General features: G+C 45.7%; 1 long non-coding RNA gene across 1 annotated transcript in view; it reads right to left on the reverse strand.

Annotated features, from left to right (window-relative positions):
• The window catches only part of LOC137344398 (uncharacterized), a 60498-nt gene that overhangs the window by 14696 nt on the left and 23147 nt on the right, over window positions 1-22655 (reverse strand). The window contains exon 3 of the long non-coding RNA XR_010968345.1: window positions 12-94. This is a non-coding gene — a long non-coding RNA (uncharacterized lncRNA). The remainder of the gene's footprint in view (window positions 1-11; window positions 95-22655) is intronic.

The raw sequence follows: 22655 nt of genomic DNA on the forward strand, positions 1-22655 counted from the left end.
AGAACTGTTACCTTGAATTGGCCTTTTCGCTGTTAAAGCGATATTATAGCTGAACTGGTCCAATCACGAAGAGCATGATTCAACAACCAGCAATCTGTCAATCAAAAATATATGATTTCATTTTTAAAAAATATCAAGGGAAATAACATACCGCAGGCAAGTGTAGTTGCCACAGCTCCACCTACCTATCAATTGCAGCACGTGGGTAAATAACAGATCGGATTGGCTCGTTAGCCCATCCATTACTACAGCTAATTTGAGTTAGTTTATCAAAAAACTTTTTTTGTAAAATTATTATTTTTTAAAATTTGCAATAACACATTCACCTTTAAAATACTCACTCACATACTCAAACACATATATTCACACACACTCACATGTATACTCAAACACATACTCATACACACATACACACACATACAAACATACTCATGTACATACTCACACACATATACTCATGCATACACACAAATACTCACACACATATACTCACACACATACTCACACACATACTCACACGCACATTTTCGCACACACATTTAAGATAAACATACAAAGTAAGAGATACAGCTCACTCATCTTAATGCAATAACTATCTACACTGGTTTCTCAAGTGGCCAGGGAGAGAGAGGAGCCAGGGATTCCATATCTAATTTTAGCAAAATGATGTTGCATGTAAGTAATCTAATGACATATCTGTGACATATAATAGGTTTCAATCGAATCATCAGACTATAAGGAAAGATGTGCATTTATGCCACACGTTAACACGTCTTTTGGAGGCGTCTCAAAGCGCTTCACAGATAATGAATTAAATTGTTGTTATGGAGGCAAACATGGCAGCCATTCTGCACACAGCAAGATCCCACAAACAGCACTGAGATGAATGATCAGTTCACGTGTTTTTGTGGTACTGGGTGAGGGAGGAATGTTGTCCAGGATATCAGGAAAACTCCCCGATCTTCAAATAGTGTCATGGAATCTATGATGTCCACCTGAACAGGCAGACAGTAGCATCTCATTTCAATCTCAGCACCACAACAATGGGGCAAAAGGTTGTGCATGGATCAAACTTGCCTTAAGAATGATTTCTCTTATCGGGTGTCACTTTTCTGGATTTCCGACTATGCCATCAAAGAGGGACCGTGGTGTAATATATGTTAAAGTGCTAAATGTAGCTCTCAAGAGATTAGATTCACAGGAGAGCTGGGCTGGGGTTTTTTTGGGAAATGGTGCAGAGTAGGTAGTCAGACAGTAAAAGGCCGTAAGAAGGATGGAATACACGAGAGAAGGGTTAGAAACACCAGTCAAAAAAGACAGCATACTCTACCGAGGTAATCCATGCAAGCAATCATGAATTGATTGGTTTGAATGATATTATAAACCACAATATGCAGTTTGAGGACCTTATTAACATCCCCTGAACCCAAGATCTGGCTTGAACTTTGGACAGCCTCCTGCCTGCACCACAGGTCCGTGCATTCCAGTTTATGCCTTTACTTGTTTTGCAAAAAACAAAGATGGAATAAAACGGCGGGAGGCAGATGGAAGAAAATAAAATTAAACAAATGGAGGGAAACAGATAAACAAAGATGATTAAAAGAATGTGAACTGGTTGTTGGTACGGCAACATGGGGTGTGCGGGAGATCCAGAGTTCTGCTCCATAGAGTGGCAGCATCTAAACATGTGTCCGATACATCAGGCCTGTTGCTTCCTCAGAAGGAGGGAGGGAAAGATTGGACTACCAGTCACCTCAGCCTCAATCCACCTGTAGCGAAATACAAACAGAGGTCTGGGAGCAGGTCTCCAGTCCCCGTCCTATTGGCTGGGCAGGTTGTGTGCAACACTTCAGGAGGGAGAGGTGGTGAAAAATAACAAATTAAAAATCAAAAAAGAAAGAAAGAAATATACAACAGCTATTTTAAAATCCTCAGTGAGGTTCTGCAAAAGTTCCTCTGAATTTCACTGACATCGAATCCAAGAAGCCATGAGAAAGCGATGTTTGGTCAGGTATTGAAGTTGCTGGGGACAGATGATGAATTCACTCAGTGGAAATTCCATTCCCCTCCCCCTCCCCGCCCCCACCCCCACACCCAGTCCTTAAAGTTTGTTTGACCATGATTGAACTTAAAGGAAAGATAAAGTGTCAATACATTGACAGGGAGTGGGAATTTCCAACTTCCTGTCACACAATCTCTGAATAGGCACAACAGACCCCAGAGGCCCCTTGAACAGCCTTTTGTACAGCGACACACTTTTTTTACGTGGAACCCCAGCATCCTTTCCTACTCATCTCTGTCTTAAGAGCAACCGTATATTTAAATTTTCCAGTTGCTATCATCTTTTTGTTCATAACTCTCTCTTTCCTATTAAGGAAGGCATTGGGGTGGCAGCTGCACTTAATGTTTACTTAAAGAGCGACTGGGAATGAAGAGAAACCGGCTCCTGTCTCAGTCTGTTCACTGATGGGTAATAGAAACTTCAGCATTAGAATTTTAATAAAGCGTTTTCTGACAGAAGCCAAGACAGGTTAGCATATCACACAAAAACTACCTCAGATTCAGCGATATACCTTTATCACTGTGATCTAACTTAATTTATGTCTCCTGACAGTGGATTACAAGATAATTCTATACGGTAAATGACTATAGAAAAACAACCTTACAAAATTGTTGAAGGACAATTAATTAGCACTCTTGTCTTTCTCTGGGGTTCAGTTGAATTTATCTCCACCCCACTTACAGTTGGAATGTGGTTGAGGTGAAGGGCCATTTATTGTAATGACCCATTTCCTGTTTGATTTTCACTGCGTATTGAAGCTGAAATCTCATCCCTCACGAACGCACCAGCCAACACTTTATGTAGCAGTGTACTGCAAGCATATTGGAAAAAGGCTTGGGTGTGATGATTGATCATGCATTGGAGGAATTCTCATTGACATCCCAACACTCATTGGGGTAGAAATCCGTCTTGGCCGTTATTGGATCGCCCTTAAAGCCCACCTCTTTGACCAAGCTTGACATCCCGCCTGATATTCAATTTCATTGACTGCAATTGGACCCCAGAAAACCTGGGTCGATTCAGAGATTAAAAGCAGTCTTTATTTTGAAGATCACCAAGACTCAAGAAAACAAAAGGCACAGTTAAGCTAAATGTCAACCCACAATTATTTACAGAGTTCGCCACTTTTATGGGGCTCATCGTCAGAGTCTCACTTAACGCCTAGATAGCTTTTAACTAAAAGTAAAATTGAAGAATCTTTGGGGTGGAATTTTGTCAGAGTCTGGCGGGGTGAGGGGCGAAATTTGGAGCAGAACCTGCTGGGATTCTGCCCCATTTAAGCTGACTGACAAATTCTGATGCAGGAGGGGCTGGTGCATAACGTATGTCTCAGTAACAGTTGGGGGCATTCGCAGGCTACCCCAGCAGTCCTGCTAGATGCTCCCCTCGGTTTCATCTATGTCTGCTGACAGGAGTTACAGGTGACCTTCTGGGCCTCAAGTGGGCCCCACTACCAAAGGATGGAACGGAAATCGATCCCAGACAGACCTGCCAGCGTTGGATCATCTTGCAGTCTTCAGGTAAGATTCTCCAGGAGTCTCCCAGGATTAGAGATTGATCTCCCATACACCACTGCAAGCAACCCAGGAGGAAAATCACAGGGGCATAAAAAAAGATTGTAGACGGGGAAAAAAGGCTCTTTGACTGATAGTCAAGGATCATCCAGTTGGGTAACGAGGAGTCTGTTCCCTCTCCAATTGCTGTGGGAAGGCGATGCACTGCAGGGATGGACATGTTGGGTGACCAATGGCAGGAGCTTGGGGGAGGGGCGGTTGTAGGCAAGAGGTCATATGAAGAAACCTCCTGGAATACAACCAACCAGAGTTGGCGACCCTGTCTTCAGCTCAACAGGCCTTTGATGCTCACCAGCGGAGTGGCAGGATATTTCAACTGGCCAATAGAGTGACTGTCCCGGTGCGCAACAGCAGCACTAATAACAACATCAGCAACCACACCAATCAACAACTTGCACTTAAATATCACCTTTAACATAGAAAACATCCCAAGGTGCCTCAAAGAGGCATAACGGGGGGCAAAAACAGACACTGAGCCAAAGTACTAGATGTTAGGCGGAGTGACCAAAAGTTTGATCAAAGAGGTGGGCTTTATGGACAACCTTGAAGGAGGAGAGTGTGGTGGAGGGGTTTAAGGAGGAAATTCCGAAGCATGGGGCCTGTGCAGCTGAAGGCATGGCGGCCACAGATGGGATGAAGAGAAGAGGGAATGCACAAAAGTTCAGGGGGTTGAGGGGACTGTAGCACTGAAGAATGTTACAGAAATAGGGAGGGGGCGAGGCGATTGAAGGATTTAAACACATAACTGAGAATTCTAAATTGGAGGTGTTTGCGGACCAGGAGCTAATATAGGGATCAGTGAGGACAGGGTTAAGGGGTAAGCGGGACTTGGTGCGGAATTGGATACTGGCAGTAGAGTTTTGTGGCAGTTGAAGTTTATGGAGGGTGGAGGATGGAAGGAGAATAGTTGAGTCTGGAGATGATGAAGGCATGGATGAGGGTTTCAGTGGCAAATGGACTGAGGTAGGGGCGGAGGCAAGAAATGTTAAGGAGATGGAAGTGGGCAGTCTTTGTGATGTATAGGATATGGGGTTAGAAGTTCAGCTCTTTGGAGATGATATAATTTCTGCATTGTGACAGGTATGAGTGGAACCAAACGAGGGCAGCGTCAGTGTGGAGTGTGGCAGAGGACAGGTGTTGGAGGAGGATGAATGATTGAGAAGAATGAGAAGACAGTGGTGCCACAGTCACACAAGATGTTGTTTGTGACCTTGAACGGTGTAGTCTCTGTGCTATGGGCAGGGTGGAAGCCAGATTAGAAAATCTCAAATAATGGCAGCGTCATGTTTCAAAACTTTGGAAAGAAAGGGGAGATTGGGGGGAGATTGGAGATAGATTGGTAGTTGGAGAGAATGGAGTGATTAAGAGTGTATTTCTTGAGGTGGTGATTAACAGCAGTCTCGAAGGAGGGAAGAAAAAGACAGGTTGATGATGTTGTGTGCTTAGGAACTGGAACAGAAAGAGATTGAGGGACATGGTCTGCCTTTGCTTTTGCCTCTCTCGCTGACCCTTTATTACTTTTCTCACTCTGCCTCTGTTTCTCACTTTGCCTGTTTCTCACTCTGCCTCTGTTTCTCATTCTGCCTCTGTTTCTCACTCTGCCTTTGTCAGATGTCTCTGTTTCAATGTTCCAACCCCAAAAGAATCAAAAATAAGTATTTTTTTTTAAAAAACAAACCGTGTGCTGAAGCCTGTAGTGTCTTGTCCTTCCATCGCCTCACCTGAATTGTCCACACCCAACTCTCTTGGGGTCTGAACTTCAATCATCATAGTTTTGGAAGAGGACATGTCTGCCCAACATGAAGAAGCTGGTGTCAGTGAGGAATGTGTAGAGGCTGAGGAATGTGTAGAGACTGAGGAATATGTAGAGACTGAAGAATGTGTAGAGGCTGAGAAGTGAAGCAAGGTCCATGCAGGGAATAAATCCACGGGTGTACAGTTGCACAGCAGCAGGCAATCCCTTGTATTCGGGTATTCTTTACAGAGCCAAGCAGGTATAAGAAACATACCAACCAGAGTTTACAGATGTTATCTCTCCAATTTGACCATCAGTCTCAGAAGGCAGAACCCAGTCCATATGTCAGAGACTAGGTACACTTGTAGATACAGTGCAGTGTAGATGCAATCATCTGAGTGAGACCATAGGCAATTGCAAAGTATTGTTTTTTAATATCATGGAGTTCACTTGTTGCCATAAGTTCTATGGTCTTCTCGATGCACTCACGGATGAGACTCCTCCTGCCCTTCCTCTATACTACACTGGAACGTTACTATACAGACTTCCATAAGACCAGCCGAAGACCAAAATGGGTATAATGTTTGGGAATTATCTGTTTTCCTTGTGAAGCACCTTGGAACGATTTTCCATGTTAAAGGTGTCACATAAATGCAAGTTGTTGTTGTAATGTTATGGTCCTGAGAATTTTTTTTCCATAGGCCTTGCAGACAGTGAAATATTTCAACCTACAGTAAGGCAGTGTAAATTTCACACATTGGGGTAGACCTTGACATTGTGCAACAGTGCAAAACGGGTGATAGCGAGTCAGCAGCCCGTTTTACATCTCTCCCGAGTTTTATTTCCATTGAAGTCATTCGACTCGCTATCACCTGTTTTACACTATTGCACAAAGATCTACCCCATTGGATCTGGCTAAACTGCCAGCTACAGTAACTGCATGGAAATGTGTTCTGCCAGGTTCAAGGTACTGTGGATGATTCAGACTGGCAGAAATTTAACTGAAGCCCAGCTTTCCGCTCAATTTTCAGTTTCCCGCCTGATGGAAAATGAACGGAGAATTTAGTGGTACCAGAAAGATTCCCTTCACTCCTCTCCCACCCGACAACATGTTCAAACCTTATTAATGTGACTGAGTTTTATTGCATGACAGTCATTATTGCTATATTAACCCTTTCTAAATGCCACCCTGCATCCTATCAATCTGTCTTAGCACCATCTCTAGGCTCCAGTACAATGTGCTACTGTGGAACTATTGGAAGAGTTGTTTAACAATGTGATGTGCGAGCACCAGTAAGTCAACTGAATAGCCTCTTTTGACTTGGGACTACAATTATTTTTGACCAGGCAAATTTGATATTCCAGTCCAGTCAGCTGCCAATAAAAGTACTAAATGCTTACCCACTGCATTAAAGGGCCTGCAGCCAAATACATTGGCCCTTCCAGTGCACACCCACTACAACTCTGGCAGGAGTGCAGTGGTAAGTTTGCAAATTAGACCAAGGCCCGGTGTATCTGAGTCCCGGCCTCACCTGGCAGTTTCCATGGGGCCTTGTAAGGGGTGAAGCCTCCACCCTCCCCAAACAAAGCTAGATGCTTGGAGGGAGGGTGTAGCCGGGGGCCAGAACTCCCAGGCTGTGAATTTGTGCATTACCCGGCCTGGCGGGACATCGGTGGGCCGGTTATTTCTTTTTCGTTCATGGGATGTGGGCGTCGCTGGCGAGGCCAGCATTTATTGCCCATCCCTAAGAAAATGCCAAAAGAAAACCGGTATACTAGATTCCTGATCAGCAGACGTAGGGGTCCCCCAAACATTTTGCAATTTAAAACTTTTTCTTGGCCCCATTTGTTGCACACTAAGAAAATGTTTTGTTGGGGAGCCAGCCATCCCCTCTCCCCTGAGCTGGCACACTCCACTGTATTTTATGGGCTCCTGGGACAGGCAGGCTCCTGGGATGTGCCCCTAACAAGCTATGAAATCCTAACATGAGGAAACATCTGGATGTGCCATTCACCTCAGCTTGATGAATTGCATTGATGTGGAGGCTAATGAACCCCTCTCCCAGCCCCTACTCAGCCACTATGGATTAACGTACTATAGGAGTTTGAGAAACTTCATGCATTCACTACGATCGAACCTGGGGAAATCATTCAAGAGCTGGTGCCCATTTGGGCTTATTGCTAACATTGGATGACAACACTATGTAACAGCAAGCTCAGCCTCTCCCCACCCACAAACACCAACCCCACCCCCCCCCCCCCCAAAAATACATGCTATGCCCGACCCTGGAGGTGCAAAACCTAAAACAGTGTCATTCCAGCAATGATAGCATTCAACTTAAAGATCACACACAACAAAAAAATATCCTTAATTGTGCAATCCAAAGTAAGATTTCTTTGCTAGGTTGTGGTTGAGAAATGGAACAGATGAGTAATGAGTACAGAATGTTATTACATGGGGATATTATGCAGTATCGGCTGTTTGCTTTCATTCATTTTTATTCTTTTTTCACTTTTCTCCTCTTCTTCAAGTAGTGACTCATTCAGATTCCAGTCCCATGTGACCAGCAATCCCTCAGTATCTCGCCCAAGTAAATGCTCTTCATGGACCAATCTAGAATCAAGACGGGCATCACAGCACTTTCCAGCAATGATCGTTGAATAGCAGTCAGGGGTCGGGAGCTGCTTGATACTTTTTCCCGTTTCTAAACCAGTGCATTGAGGTCTATTGCAGCACCCCACTACTGCCCTGACCGAGATGAGCTAATTCACCACAGATCAGAAACTTGAGCCTGGCACCTTCCTGATCTCTATAACTTAGTACCACACTTACCCACTGAGAAAGAAAGGAAAGACCTTAGCGTCTTATTGCATCTCTCAGAAACATCCCAAACGCTTCTCATTCAATGAATCATTTTGAAGTGCAGTCACTTGCATTATGTACAGAAGCACAGCAGCTTATTTGTTGCACAACAAGGCCCCACAAACAGCAATGAGGTGAACAACTAGCTAATCTGTTTTTTGCAGTGGTGTTTTTCAGGGAGGAATACTGGGCAGGACACCAGGAAAGCTCCCTGTTCTTTCAGATAGTGCCATGGATCTTTAATGTTTATTTGAACAGGTAGACGAGACCTCAGTTTAACATCTCACCTGAAGGACGGGACCTTCAACAATGCAGCAACATCAGTAATTCACTGAATGTCAGCCTAGCTTATGTCCATTGAGGAATTATTTTTACCCTTCATGCAATCAATATATCGGCATTTTTCTGAACCGAAACATTCTTTCACTTGACTGAAGTATCTTTAATTTTGAAAGTATCAGTCACACTCACTGGTATAGTGCATTACTGCCATATAAATGGCCAATTGAATAAGGTCTCACTCACTATATCTCACCAGTTAGGGGTGAGGTAGGGGCTAACTTCAATTATCTTTGTGATACTTATTAATTTGATGCTGCACTGACTGCATTTTCTTCTTCTGCTTTGCCTCTTCTTTCAACTATTTTTCCACTAGAATGATTTGGATATGATTTCTAGTTAAAGTAAGTTCACAAAGTTTACAGCCACATGCTAGAGCAGCTGGCACAAAGAAGGGATCAGTATGTTAGTGCGCTTACCTGAGAGGTGATGGGCTTAGGTCAATGTGTTAGCCTAATTGGTAGGCCATTGAGGCATAGCGGGAGCATCACCTGACATCCACATTATGTGTATTTCCAGGAGTACTCGCTAGATGGCGATCAGGAGCAGAAATGCTGCCTAATTTTGTCCCTTCCCATCGCATGGATCCTAAGGCCAATTGTAGCATACCTACTACATCTTAAGCAAGGAACAACACAGGTGTGGAACTTAATTGGTCTGTATTGCTGAGGGCCATTGAGTGATCCCAACTTCCCACTTCACTTTGGCTGGAGGGAGAGCAAATAATATGTGAGATCCTCAGGGCCCATCAAACCAAGCAACATGGTCCCCACTACCACAGCTCATGCCGCAACCAGTTAATGAGACAATTTACCAAGCAGAAATCTTTCTGAAAAACTACAGAAAATCCACCAGAGCTACCCTTCCACCTGTAAACTGGAACGCCACTCCCTTGGAATTTAGGAGGCAGATGAAGTATTTTAAGAGTTAGCATTACAAGGCTGCATTGAATTTCAACCCTCACCTGGGAAAATCTTTACCTGCAAGATAAAATCAACCCAAAAGCTTTGCTCGCCTTTTTACATTTCAAAATGTTGCCTTTACATTGGTGCTTGTTCAGATCACAGGAGAGAGGCATCGGTGTACCAGCTCCCTTCATTAACTTTGCTGGAATCGGCCCCATCGTCCCAGCAGCAGAATCGTACATCTACTTCTTCAGGATTCTCTGATTCTGCAACCGGGGGTCAAGAGGGCTGTTTTTGCCACTGCAAACGCGGGGAGTTCTGCACAGACACCACTCTTCTTCAATGTGAACTAAACTAGCAACGTAGGAACAGGAGTAGGCCATTCAGCCCCTCGAGCCCGCTCCGCCATTTGATAAGATCATGGCTGATTTGTGATCTAATTCCATATACCTAACTTTGGCCTATATCCCTTAATATCTTTGGTTGGCAAAAAGCTATCTATCTCAGATTTAAAATTAACAATTGAGCTAGCATCAATTGCCGTTTGCGGAAGAGAGTTCCAAACTTCTACCACCCTTTGTGTATAGAAGTGTTTTCTAATCTCATTCCTGAAAGGTCTGGCTCTAATTTTTAGACCCTACTCCTAGAATCCCCAACCAGCGGAAATAGTTTCTCTCTACCCACCCTATCTGTTCCCCTTAATATCTTATAAGCTTCGATCAGATCACCCCTTAACCTTCGAAACTCTAGAGAATACAACCCCAATTTGTGTAATCTCTCCTCGTAACTTAACCCTTGAAGTCCGGGTATTATTCTAGTAAACCTACGCTGCACTCCCTCCAAGGCCAATATGTCCTTCCGAAGGTGCGGTGCCCAGAACTGCTCACAGTACTCCAGGTGCGGTCTAACCAGGGTTTTGTATAGCTGCAGCATAACTTCTGCCCCCTTGTACTCTAGTCCTCTAGATATAAAGGCCAGCATTCCATTCACCTTATTGATTATTTTCTGCACCTATTCATGACACTTCAATGATTAAGCACCAATGTAAATGCAACTAGAGTGTCATTAAATTATAGGAGGCATGAGGAAAATCAATTAAAGATGTCATGAATAGAATCCTTTGACAATACAGAGATTTATTACCCATGTTTATTTGGAAATTTCCTGGACACTGCTGTGAGCTACCAGGGAGAAAAATCATAGGGGCATTAAAAAAATGGCATGTTTTTTTCCATTTTCTATGAACACTTTCGTTTATTAGTTATAAAAATATTGGAGATGGGAAAAAGGGCTGTTTGACCGGGCAGGGCGGTTGGAGATGGAAGGTCATGTGATGAAACCTCCAGGACTATGTCCAACCAGATTTGGCAACCCTACTTCTAAAAGGTGGAAGCTAAGATATAGTCATGGTGCTCAAATGGTTAAATGAGGCCTCTGCTTACTGGCAGGATATTCCTTCACATTTACCTGAATCATTAGGCCCAGACAAACTTGCCGTACCTGTTCTGTGTAATCAGATGATAAGTGTGACATTGTGCAAAGGAATGTGGATGAGCTAAGTTCCAAAAGTCAAAATGTACATGATTGCATTAATTAAACTCCATGTGTTATTACATCGATGTATGCTATTATTAGCATAAAGATGTAATGAGTGAAGGCATAAACACCAGATCAATAATTGCACAACAGTTTGGTCATGAGTTTAGAATCCAGGCTGACCATAAGGCTGCTCTATTGTGTAAAAATTTGACCTTTTTTTTGGAAATTGGGCTTCAAAAGATCCACAATTCGGGGATTTGTGAAGCCAAACATCAGATACTGATTCCAACAAACATCTCAATCTCCAAGACACATATACAATCCCCCCTCAGTACCATTAGGGAATACAGGTACACAATGGGCTCTACAGTACCGTAGATCAGATATAGATTTTATCCTCTCACCACTTTCTTCGTTGGAATGGTTGATTAGCAAACTGGCACCTCTGAAAGCTGAAGTATCACACTTCCTGGGATCAGATGATATACCTCCAACCATTAACGCAACAGAGAAATCAGGAACATACTCGAGGCGCCCCCAATGGCTCAGAGTTATAAGTCACCATTTGATGTACACAGATTAGGGAGGTCCCAGATCCAGTCATCAATCTGTGTTGAGTTTGTTGATCTTAGCAGGTCAGCGGTAAGTGGTAAGGCTGCAGCATTCTGGGTTAAAGAGGAGAAAACCATCCAGGATTCCTATTCCTGGTCAATATCCAGTGACCCCCACTGAACACGTGTGTGTGGATATCAGGGTAGGACAGGATGCAGCTCAGTTGTGACATCCTCCACAGTAAACTAGCCTGCCAGCGCTCAGTATCAAGGCTCACATGTAAGTAATGGCCAATGGACAAGGTACCAAAGGCCAAGTGCCATTATGGACTGTACCCCAACCAGGAGTCAACACCTTCAGAAGAAGAGGGAAGGAAGGAAAACTGGAGAGAAAAATAAACTTACTTCTTCCATAGATTACCAGAGACCAAGCAGCATTCCTTTTTGCACGCACACACATATACACACATGTGCACATACACAAGTGCAAATAGACACATATACAGGCACACATTTACACATGTACACAGACATGTATATATACACATACTGTACACACATGCACACACACAAGTGCAAACAGAGGCACATAAACATATGCATACATATACATACACCATACACATACACGTACACACATACCTTGTGGTGTGAGCTGTGTCTATTGTATAGGTAGAACTAAGGCACAAACCAATAAAGTAATACTGAAATAGACTGCATGGGGAAATGGATGATGCACTTTCATGGATCCAAAAGACTATCAGAAATATTGACATAGGGGGCTGTGGAAACAGTTCAGAGGAGGGTCACAACAATCATTCCCAGCTTAAAAAATCATAATTACTCAGAGAAACTTAAAAAGCTGGGTCTATTCAGTTTAGGGATGTGTAGACTTAGGTGTGATTTGACAAAGGTACATAAAATAGTTAAAGGACTAGATTGTGTTCTTATTGATAAGACTATTTCAATTTAATAGATTGGAGAAGATCAGGCGTCATATGTATAAGTTACACAAGGGTAGGGCTAGGTTAGACGTCAGGGAGTTCTTTGTTTAGCAGATAATAGTTGACTTTTGGCATAGGGTACCGGCTCATGTGGTGAGTGCTGACTCTCTGCAAACCTTCAAAAAGAGGGTTGGACCAGTTCCTCACTGCAGCAGAGATCATGGGCATGATTTTAATATGCCAGCAGGAAGGCGGGGGGGGGGGGGGGGGGGTCGATGGGCGCGCAGGAAACCCAAAAAATAAATCTCTACCTTTCCCCACGCGATCAGAACTTAATTGATGGCCCTTAACATTGGTTCCGGATTTGCAGTCTGAAAGCTGCGCAGTGGGCGGACTGCACACCCGCATGACCAGCTGTCAGTTGGAGTGTCTGTATTTAAAGGGCCATTGCATCAATGGCTTTTGATGCACAAAGGAGGAACCGGGCAGAATAGAGCAGCAGAGGGGCAAGCCAGCTCCATGATTTAGTGACACCTCACTTGAGGTGCTGCTGGCCGGGGTGAGGAGGTGGAGGAAAATATTCTACCCGGCGGGCAGGAGGAAGCGCCTCTGCCACCAAGAAGGTCTGGCTCAAGGTGGCAGAGGAGGTCACCAGCAGGAGCAACATCTCCCATACTTGGGTGCAGTGCAGGAAGTGCTTCAATGACCTAACTAGGTCAGCAAATGTGAACACACTTACTGATTCTCCTGCATTCCGTGCTGCATATCACCACCCCCCTTCACATTCTGCTCTGCCAAGACTACTCCATCACATCACTCCTCACACCCACTTAAGGCTCATCGTCAACTTGCCTTCACTTCCTGAGCACTTCCTCACCTCCCCACCTCCCCACCATGACCACTCACCCAAATCCTGATCCAATGTGATGTCTCTGTCTGACACTCACCCTCTGTTGCATCTCTTTCACGGTCAGCCTCACCCAAAGCAATGCATTCATCGGCTGACTACTTCACCCTCACTCACTCACATGTCGGTACTTTCTCCTCTTGTAGAAGAGACCACAAAATGCATGGGAGAGGGCGAGGACAGGAGGGGGCCACAACAAATAGGAGGAAGCCCTGCAGATCAGCCGCACCCTGTCCGTCGGGGATGCCGACTGGCACCCAACAAACGTCTGTTGACACAACTTTAACATTCATCACACACAACATGAATTGATGTTAAGAATGATTGGCATGTTGAACACCTCAGTATGCTCATCGCAACACGACACGTCTGTGATGATTCTTAATATTGCCTCCTGTTCTCTTCCAGGCCCTTCAGCGACCGAAGTGACGGCAGAGGGCGATTCATCGGAGGAGCTCCTGGCCTCTGAGGGCGCACCGTCAGATCGTGAGCCATCCACCAGCGCAGATACTCACACCGCGGTGGGTCCTAGTATTCAGTTAATTGGGTTGGCACCTGGTGAGTCACCACACACAAGTGAGCATGAGCAGACACTGGTGGCAGGGACAGCTGTGGAGAGTCCGTGTCAGTGGGCACGCACCTCTCCAGGCTCTGCTCAGCTGGACGCAGATGCTGAACCCCAGTGGCCAACCTTTAAAAGGTGTATGATCGAGGGACAGCAGCATATTTGTGAGGTATTGGAACAGGTGCCCCGCACACTCTCCACATTAGCAGGGGGGATGGAGGAGTCCACCTCCTGCATTAATCGACTGGTGACACAGGTAAGTGCGGGAATGTCTGCAATGGAGAGAAGGCTAGCCTCCATTGAGCTTCAAGCACGGTTCATAAATGAGTCCATTCAGGCCCTGACAACGGCTGTGCAGACTGAGGGTGAACAACATTCTACCGCCTTAAACAGGCAGACAGATAGTTTACAAGGGGCTTACAAGGCATCACACATGCCCTCCAAACTGTTCTCCAGCAGGGTGGTAGGAGTGAAGTGGCCCTAGCCCAGGAGAGGGATGATGGCAAAAGGGGACATGGAAGTGGGGACGCCATTCAAAGCACTCCCACGTCTCACCCGTCCCCCCACCCCTCAACCAGTACCCACAGTGCTGCCTCCTCTCCAGGTGGCCGAGTCAGCCCTGCACAGATGCAGGTGGAGCAGTCTCTGGCAGGGCCCTCAAGGGCTCCAAAACCCAGAGGGCGTAGGCCCAAAGCATCTCAACAGTCAGGGCATCAACATGAGCAACCTGCCACTACCTCTGCTACAGCCACAGGGAATGCACCACGTAGAAATAGTAGGAAGCGAAAGGCTGAGGTTTTGTGATCACAAAGGGTATGCACAAGAGTTTCTGACAGACTGTCATGTTTTTCATTTATATTTGGTTTTTGTTAAAATCACATTAAATGTTAGCATTCTCACCACTACTGCCACGTCTTGCCCCTTGAGTCCTTTTGTGATGGCGCCCTTTCATCTGCTTCATCATGAACGGCGAGACTTGATGCCACCCAGTGGGTGCGATTACAGTGGGTGTATGTGCAGTTGTAGGACTGTTTTGTGCGAGGGGGTGCGGGGGGCTGGTGTAGGCAATGCTCGTTCCAAGTGGTCTGAGGACTGGACTATCCTCACTATGTAGATGTCCTTATGAGAATCAGTCAAATATTAGTGACTCCCTGGCCTCACAAGCAGCCAGGTGAGCCGCTACTCTGCCGATGGGTTCTTCCTGCTCATGCTCCTCCTCAATGTTGATGGCAGATGTGGATGCTGGATGAGGACATGAGGTCTCATTAACCGGTAACCCTCTCTGTTGCACAATGTTGTGCAGGATGCAGCAGATGACTATAATTCTACCCACTCTCTGGTGCGTATTGAAGCGCTCCCCCAGACCGATCCAGGCATCGAAATCGCATCTTCAGCAGTCCGATCGCATGTTCAGTTACAGACCTGGTGGCGATGTGACTGTCGTTGTATCGACGCTGTTCCTCGCTGATGGGATTTCTCACAGGTGACATGAGCCATGTGTGCAGGGGGTATCCCTTGTCTCCGAGAAGCCAGCCCTTAAGGCTGCTTGGTGCGTGGAAGAGGCCGGGATGTTGGATTCCTGCAGAATGAATGAATTATGGCAGCTCCCAGGGAATCTGGTGCACACGTGAAGAAATTCTTTCCAGTGGTCGCAAACGAGCTGCACGTTGATGGAGTAATATCCCTTTCTGTTGATGAACAGTCCTGGCTCGTGTGCAGGTCCTCGGATTGCTACGTGTGTGTAATCAATTGCACCCTGTACCCATGGGAAGTCAGCCAGAGAGTGGAAACCCATTGCCCTCTCCATCTGGCTGAGGTCGTCCATGGGGAAGTTGACGTAGTGGGATGCCCCTGCGAAACAAACCTGTCGTATGCACTTGTGGGCAGACGACTGAGAGACCCCAGCGATGTCACCGGTGGCACCCTGGAATGATCCGGAGGCGAAGAAGTTGAAGGCAGTGGTCACTTTAACTGCCACGGGCAATACGATGCCAACAGGCCCAGCCGGAAGTAGCTCTGCATGAAAAAGCGCGCAGATGTCTGCGATCATCCGGCGACTCAATCTGAGCCTTTGTAGGCACTGTTCCTCAGGGAGGTCCAGGAAGCTCAGCCTTGGTCCGTAGACCCTCTCATGAGGGTAGTGACATTGGACCCTCTGTTATTGCCCTCTCTGCTCTTCTGCACCTGTAGCGCACCTCTGTGTTGTGGAGCTGCAAGCTGGAATTGCACGCCGTGCCTGCCGCGGATGGTGATGTGCCTCCTCCTCGGATGTACCGGTGAATGCAGCCATTGCGCCCACCATCCTGGTGTTGTCAGTTTGAGGGGGTCCAAAAAGTAGGTAAATAAGTGTAAACAGAACAATTCTGAGTGTGAACCAAGAATTCAAATCTAAACACAAAGATCTCCCAGCCAAAAGTTTGTCTGAGAGAACTGAGTGCCCTGCTGCAATAACTCACCTTCAATCCCCATCTGTCAAACGGGGATTTAAATGGCCAAATGGCTGCCGGCTGCAACCCGCCTAGTTTCCCATGGCGTGCTTCACACAGCACGGGAAACACGTTGAGGCAGCGTTGAAATCGTTTCCCTGCATCAATAACAAGATTAATCACCATTTCAACAAGATTAAATAGCTTAATTCCCGCTTTAAATATTTTCCCGCCGGCGGGATTTCCGGCTTCCTGAAGCGCACAAACAGGTCTGGGTCGTGCACGTGTTTCGGCAGGTTGGAGCTGGGATTCCCTCCCGCTCCGGAAATCCCCGATTTTGTTTGCCCCCCGCCCCCATCCCCAACGCACCCGGACTTCGAAGATAAAATCGTGGCCCACATCTCATAAAAGGTATGTTGTCGAATGAGGAACCTTACCACCTTATACATTTTAGGGTCCAGGTCAGAAGAACTCGGCATTAAGTGTTTGGTTTCTTTCTCTTTTTCTTAAGATTGTTTTGTATCTGTAACAAAGTGTGCCACTTTCAAGTATGATGTCTGGAATGTGACAGACATTCATAGAAATACATAGAAGTTACAACATGGAAACAGGCCATTCAGCCCAACCAGTCCATGTCAGCACTTATTCTCCACACAAGCAAGTAGCTCTAATCACATTTACACACCCTTACCCCTTTTTCTTTATCCACTTATCCAATCTAATCTTGAATGAGGACATAGTTTCTGTCTCAACCACTAATCCTGTATGTGAATTCCACATACTCACAACTCTGTAAAGAAGTGTCTCCTGCCCTCTGTTCCAAATCTCTTACATTTAATCTTTGAGCCCTCATTCTTGACCCCTCAACTACTGAAAACAGTCTGCTTCTATCTACCCTGTCCCATCCTCCCATAATTTTAAACGCTTCTATCATATTGCTCCATAATCTGCATTGTAATGAAGAAAGAAATTGTTCATGTTCATAAACTTCTCGATCTTATGTAATTCGCTGTGCCCAGGCAATCCAGTACAGCCGGACGCAGACCCAGTAAAGTCTCCTCTAAACTCTCTTACCTCAGATTTAATGAAACCATTCTCACGATCTCTGATGTTTGATGTCCAATCAGAACTCGCTCGGTTAGTGCAATGATAGCTGTGATCGGTTTTCTGAGAGTCTTTGGGACGAATAGTACTTGCAGATTTTGAAATTTAACAAGGTCGTAATCACTTACTAAAAGACCCAGGCCTCAAAAATCCATGAGGGGCGATGCAATCCCGGTGGTTTTGCTCAGGTTGGCATCTGCCTGTGTCCTCAAGCACTACATGGGCAGTGGGAGGGCATCTCATTTCCATGGGACGGCAGGTGCCTGTGCCACCACAGGCACATCTCCGGTGTCCACTTACCCCATGAAGCCGAAAGATCCGGCATCTGCCCAATACTGGAGGTGGTTACTCAAGACCACCTATGCCCATACCCCAGTCGTGCACCCTTCGGTCCCCTGTGTAAGGGGGGCTAACCAAGATATAGTTTTTAAAGTTTATTTACCATTAGAGAATCATAGAAATTTACAGCACAGAAGGAGGCCATTCGGCCCATCGTGACTGTGCCAGCCGAAAATGAGCTATCCAGCCTAGTCCCACTTTCCACCACATGATCCATAGCCTTGTAGGTTACGGCACTTCAAGTGCACATAGAATCATAGGGTCATAGAAAATTTACTGCACAGAAGGAGATTATTTGGTCCATTGTGTCCACGCTGGCCGAAAATGAGCCAACCAGCCTAATCCAACTTTCCAACACTTGGTGCAGCCTATCCAATCTTTCCTCATAGCTAAAATTCTCCAGTCCTGGCAACATCCTCATAAATCTCCTCTGTACCCTCTAATGCAAACACATCTTTCCTGTAATGTGGTTTGGAATTCTTTGGAAGTCTAAGCCTCTTGCCTCACCTGGATCCTCTATCCAGTGGTGGCCACTTACACCCATCTGTAGGCTGGTACACCTCATCTCATTGGTTGTACCAGTCTCCAATAACCCGCTGGGACCCGAACAAGCAAGGGAAGCGGGAACACCCGGCGTACGGAGTCCCCACCACCAGCTCCACCCCCGGTGATATTTGCCTTGTTGGGTGGACAGAGCTTACAAGGCAGGCCAGAAAATCATGGACACGATGGATGTCCGATGGCAACCGGGTCCCTGCCATTTTCCAGTTGGTTCTGCTAATCTATCTCCGCCCCCATCACCGACCCCACCCCCCCCCCATAGAAGCAGCTGCAGGCTTGAGAGAGCTGCAGGCCCAAGACTGACCACCAGCCTGGGGCCTTCTGATTGTTGGTGGAGAACAGCAGCCAGAAGAGCCTCCTGTCACAAAGATCTTAGAAAATGCTGAAAACAAAAGGTTCCCTTCTCAGGCCTCGCTTGATCTGAGGTTAACATCAACTTCTTAGGGGCCTCCTCAAAATGGGCGCCTTCACATGGAGGAAACTGAGGCGGAAGGCTGAAAATGTCCCTCCAAACTCATTTGCATGAGGATCTGGTGCCAGAACTGCACTCAGGAAGTGCCAGAGAGAAAGGAAGGAAACTTAGTGGGAAAAATATACGAACATACGAACAATGACGGGCAGGGAAAGACCCTCTGGTCCATCCAGCCTGTCCCACACAATTGTGATACTTTGAGCATCACAGTATATACACTTCCCATCCCACCCGAAACCGTATACACAAAGCATCTAGGCCAGGACATCTTTATTCCTACAAATTGATCTCTACTTTGTCTCTTTGAATCCGACAATATCCTCCCAGAACATGGAGATTGAATGGACTGCTAGTTTCAGAAGCCCAGCTCCAACAGTGTCCCACTCTAATACTGTCTTCCTCCAATAGTGTGCCAAGATGGCCAGCTACCGAACTGCCTTCATCAGTAACTTTGACCCTTTCAGTACTGAATGACGTTTTTATCCCCACTTTTTCGGGGGGGGGGTGAATTTTGTGCTTATCAAGAAGCTGGATTTCCGTACTGGGGAGCACAAGGTTCTTTCCACTTATTGCGCCTAACCCAGGCTCCCCTTGCAGCCTGCAACTTGTTGAATGGCTGAATTCAGACGAGTGCTGGGGCAGGAGTGTGGATATCTGTCGAAGCAGCAAATCAGCCACAGTACTTCCATAGTAAAATAGCCCGCCAACTCTTACACGTGAATAATGGTCACTTGGATCAGGTACTAGAAGATAAACAATGCCAATGTAACCATATCCTAGCAAGGAGTCAAACCCTTCAAGACATTGTGGGAGGAGAGAAAATTGGCTAAGAAAACAAGCAGGAGTAAAAGGAACATACGGTTGGATTGTTTTTTTACCATTCGCAGCCAAAGAGAAATGTTCCAATACGCAAATATTCACCCAATACGCAAATCTTTATACATTATGCAAATCTTTATACATTATGCAAATCTTTATACATTATGCAAATATTATTGCTGACAATCCTGCAAGTTCCACAGGTAACTAACTATCAGTGCTCTAATTCAACTCCATACACTTCAGATCATCCAAAACTCTGCTGTTTGTATCCGATCCCACACCAAGTCCTGTTTGCCCATCATCCCCCGTCCTCACTGACCTACATTGACACCCGGGCCCCCAAATCCTCAAATTTAAAATTCTGATTCTTATATTTTGAATCCCTTCTCACCCCTCCCTATCTCTGTAATTTGCTTCAGTGCTACAACCTCCTCCCCCGAACTCTCCGTTTCTCTAACTCTGGCCTCTTCTGCATTCCACACTCCTTTTGCCCCACCATTGGCGTCTGTCCCTTCAACCTCTTAGATCCCACTCTCTAGAATTCTTTCCCTAAGCCTCTCCATCTCTCCACCTCCCTCTCCTCCTTTAAAACCCTCCTTAAAACCCACCTCTCTGACCAAGCTTTTGGTCAGTCCTCCTAGTCTCTCTTGCACTGCATCCTTTTTTTTAATTACACCTCTGTGAAGCGCTTTGGGACACTTTTCTACGTTAAAGGCACCATATAAATGCAAGTTGTCGTTGTATTTTCCTTGCACACCCTTTGTGAATTTCCTGTATTTGTTTTGTCCTATGCAAGAAAACACTGTATCATTCATGTTTGGAAGCATCCCTCACAATTCCGGGTCAGATTAACTCTTCTTCCACCACTCACCCCCTCCTTCCCACTAGTAAGACTGGAGAGAAAGCTCTACTTCCATTTAATAATCTAAGGCCACATGAGACTGGCAAAGGCTTGGGATTTATACTGAAGCAACAGCTTCACCAAGTATTCTAGCAGAATGCATTTAAAGGGGACAGTCACCATTTTAGGGAAGAGAAAGGGAGGAGCCACATGATATTTTGTCTCAATCGTAGGGAACACAATATGGGACAGTTTTGATACAAATTGTGCAGAAGAAGTAACATTTTCTAGAAGGATCTGAGATTAAACCATTGATTCCATGAGGAGCATTTATAAGTTAGTTTGTTACACAACAACACCTGATCGAACAATGCTGCATTTATTCATTATCAGCCTACATTTGAATTTTCTTTATGTATCATGGCTGTTCTGGAGTGCCTCTAAGACTGGTACCTGGAAATGTCCTGCTTTGTTTAGGTCTTAATATCTCTTGTTTTAATTTGTGCTGAAATTAAGAATGAAGACCACTGTCCATTCCAGCAGTAATGAATGAGGCAGGAATAAACAAAGTGAACAGGACACGGGGTTATGTTGCCATATCAGTTGAATTTGTTACCTCCAGACTCGACTATTCCAATGCTCTCCTGGCCGGCCTCCCATCTTTCACCGTCTATAATCTTGAGCTCATCCAAAACTCTTCTGTCCGTATCCTAACTCACACCAAGTCCCGTTCACCCATCACCCCTGTACTCGCTGACCTACATTGGCTCCCAGTTCGGGAATGCCTCAATTTTAAAATTCTCAACCTTGTTTTCAAATCTCACCATGGCCTCAACCCTCCCTGTCTCTGTAACCTCCTCCAGCCCTACAACCCTCTGAGATCTTTGCACTCCTCCAATTATGGCCTCTTGCGTATCCCCAATTTTCACTGGCTCCACCTGTGGTGGCCATGCCTTCAGCTGTCTGAATCCTAAGCTCTAGAATTCCCTCCCTACACCTCTCCGCCTCTTTATCGCTCTCTCCTCCTTTGTTGTTGTTGTTGAGTTGGAATCCCCAGGAGTCATGCTGAAACTGTACAGTGCTCTGTTCAGGCTGGACCTGGAACACTGTACAGGTCTGGTCACGACACAACATAAAAGTCTACCAGATTCCAGAAACAATGCAGAGAACAGCAGCCAGGCTGATAGGCTATGAGGAATAAACTAATAACGTGGTGCTCTTTAGCTTTGAAAAAGAGGTATCTCAGAGCTGACATTAAAAACTATATGATATTTAACAGGATGGCAAACACACACCTGAAACAATACTTTTAGCAGGGCACAGGATTTTGAAGCGAAATTTAGGACAGATGTCAGCAAGAATTCCTTCACATGGATGGTGATTAACATCTGGAATTAATTGGCAAGAAAGGTGGTTGAGGCCAGGACTATAGGTTCAGTTAAGAAACAGCTGGATGCTGTAATGCACCATTGGCTAAGCCAGTTGTGTGCCAGGTACCCTCAGTTTGTGCCCATTGCACTTGAGGGAGCAAAGATGGCCGTACTGGGGGATGATGGGGTAGGAGACAGTGAAGATTTTGCTGGAAATTAGGCCATCGAAAGGAGAAGTGTGCAAGTGGTTGAGGAAATCAACAGCTGCAATGGGCATAAACTGAGGGTACCTGGTACACAACTGGCTTAGTCATCCCTCACCAGAGCTGGCTTTCCACATCAAGCTCTACTGAGCCTTGTTCTCCTCTGACAAAAGCAGCCACTACCCTCAGATCATCCTGGAGGACATAGATGATCCCAGGCTCCTTTTCTCTACTATTCACCGCCTCCTTAAATCCCTCTCCCCTCCACTCTCATCTCTAACAACAAATGTGAGAAGTCATTGATTTCATTGTCTCCAAGATAGAGGCCATCCATTCAGCTGCCTCCACTGTTTTTCCCCCTTCCCCTTGCCCACGAAGCAAATCTCCATCTCCCTCCCATTCTAGCCCTGAACCTCCGTCCCTCTCTTGTATCTTCCTCACGCTCATCTTGACCTATCTTTTAAGTCTTTGACCCTATTCCAACTAAACTCCTGACCACCTAGCTTTCCTTCCTAGCCCCCATGCTAGTGACA

Source organism: Heptranchias perlo, chromosome 27, assembly GCF_035084215.1.
Source record: "Heptranchias perlo isolate sHepPer1 chromosome 27, sHepPer1.hap1, whole genome shotgun sequence".
Classification (NCBI taxonomy): Eukaryota; Metazoa; Chordata; class Chondrichthyes; order Hexanchiformes; family Hexanchidae; genus Heptranchias; species Heptranchias perlo.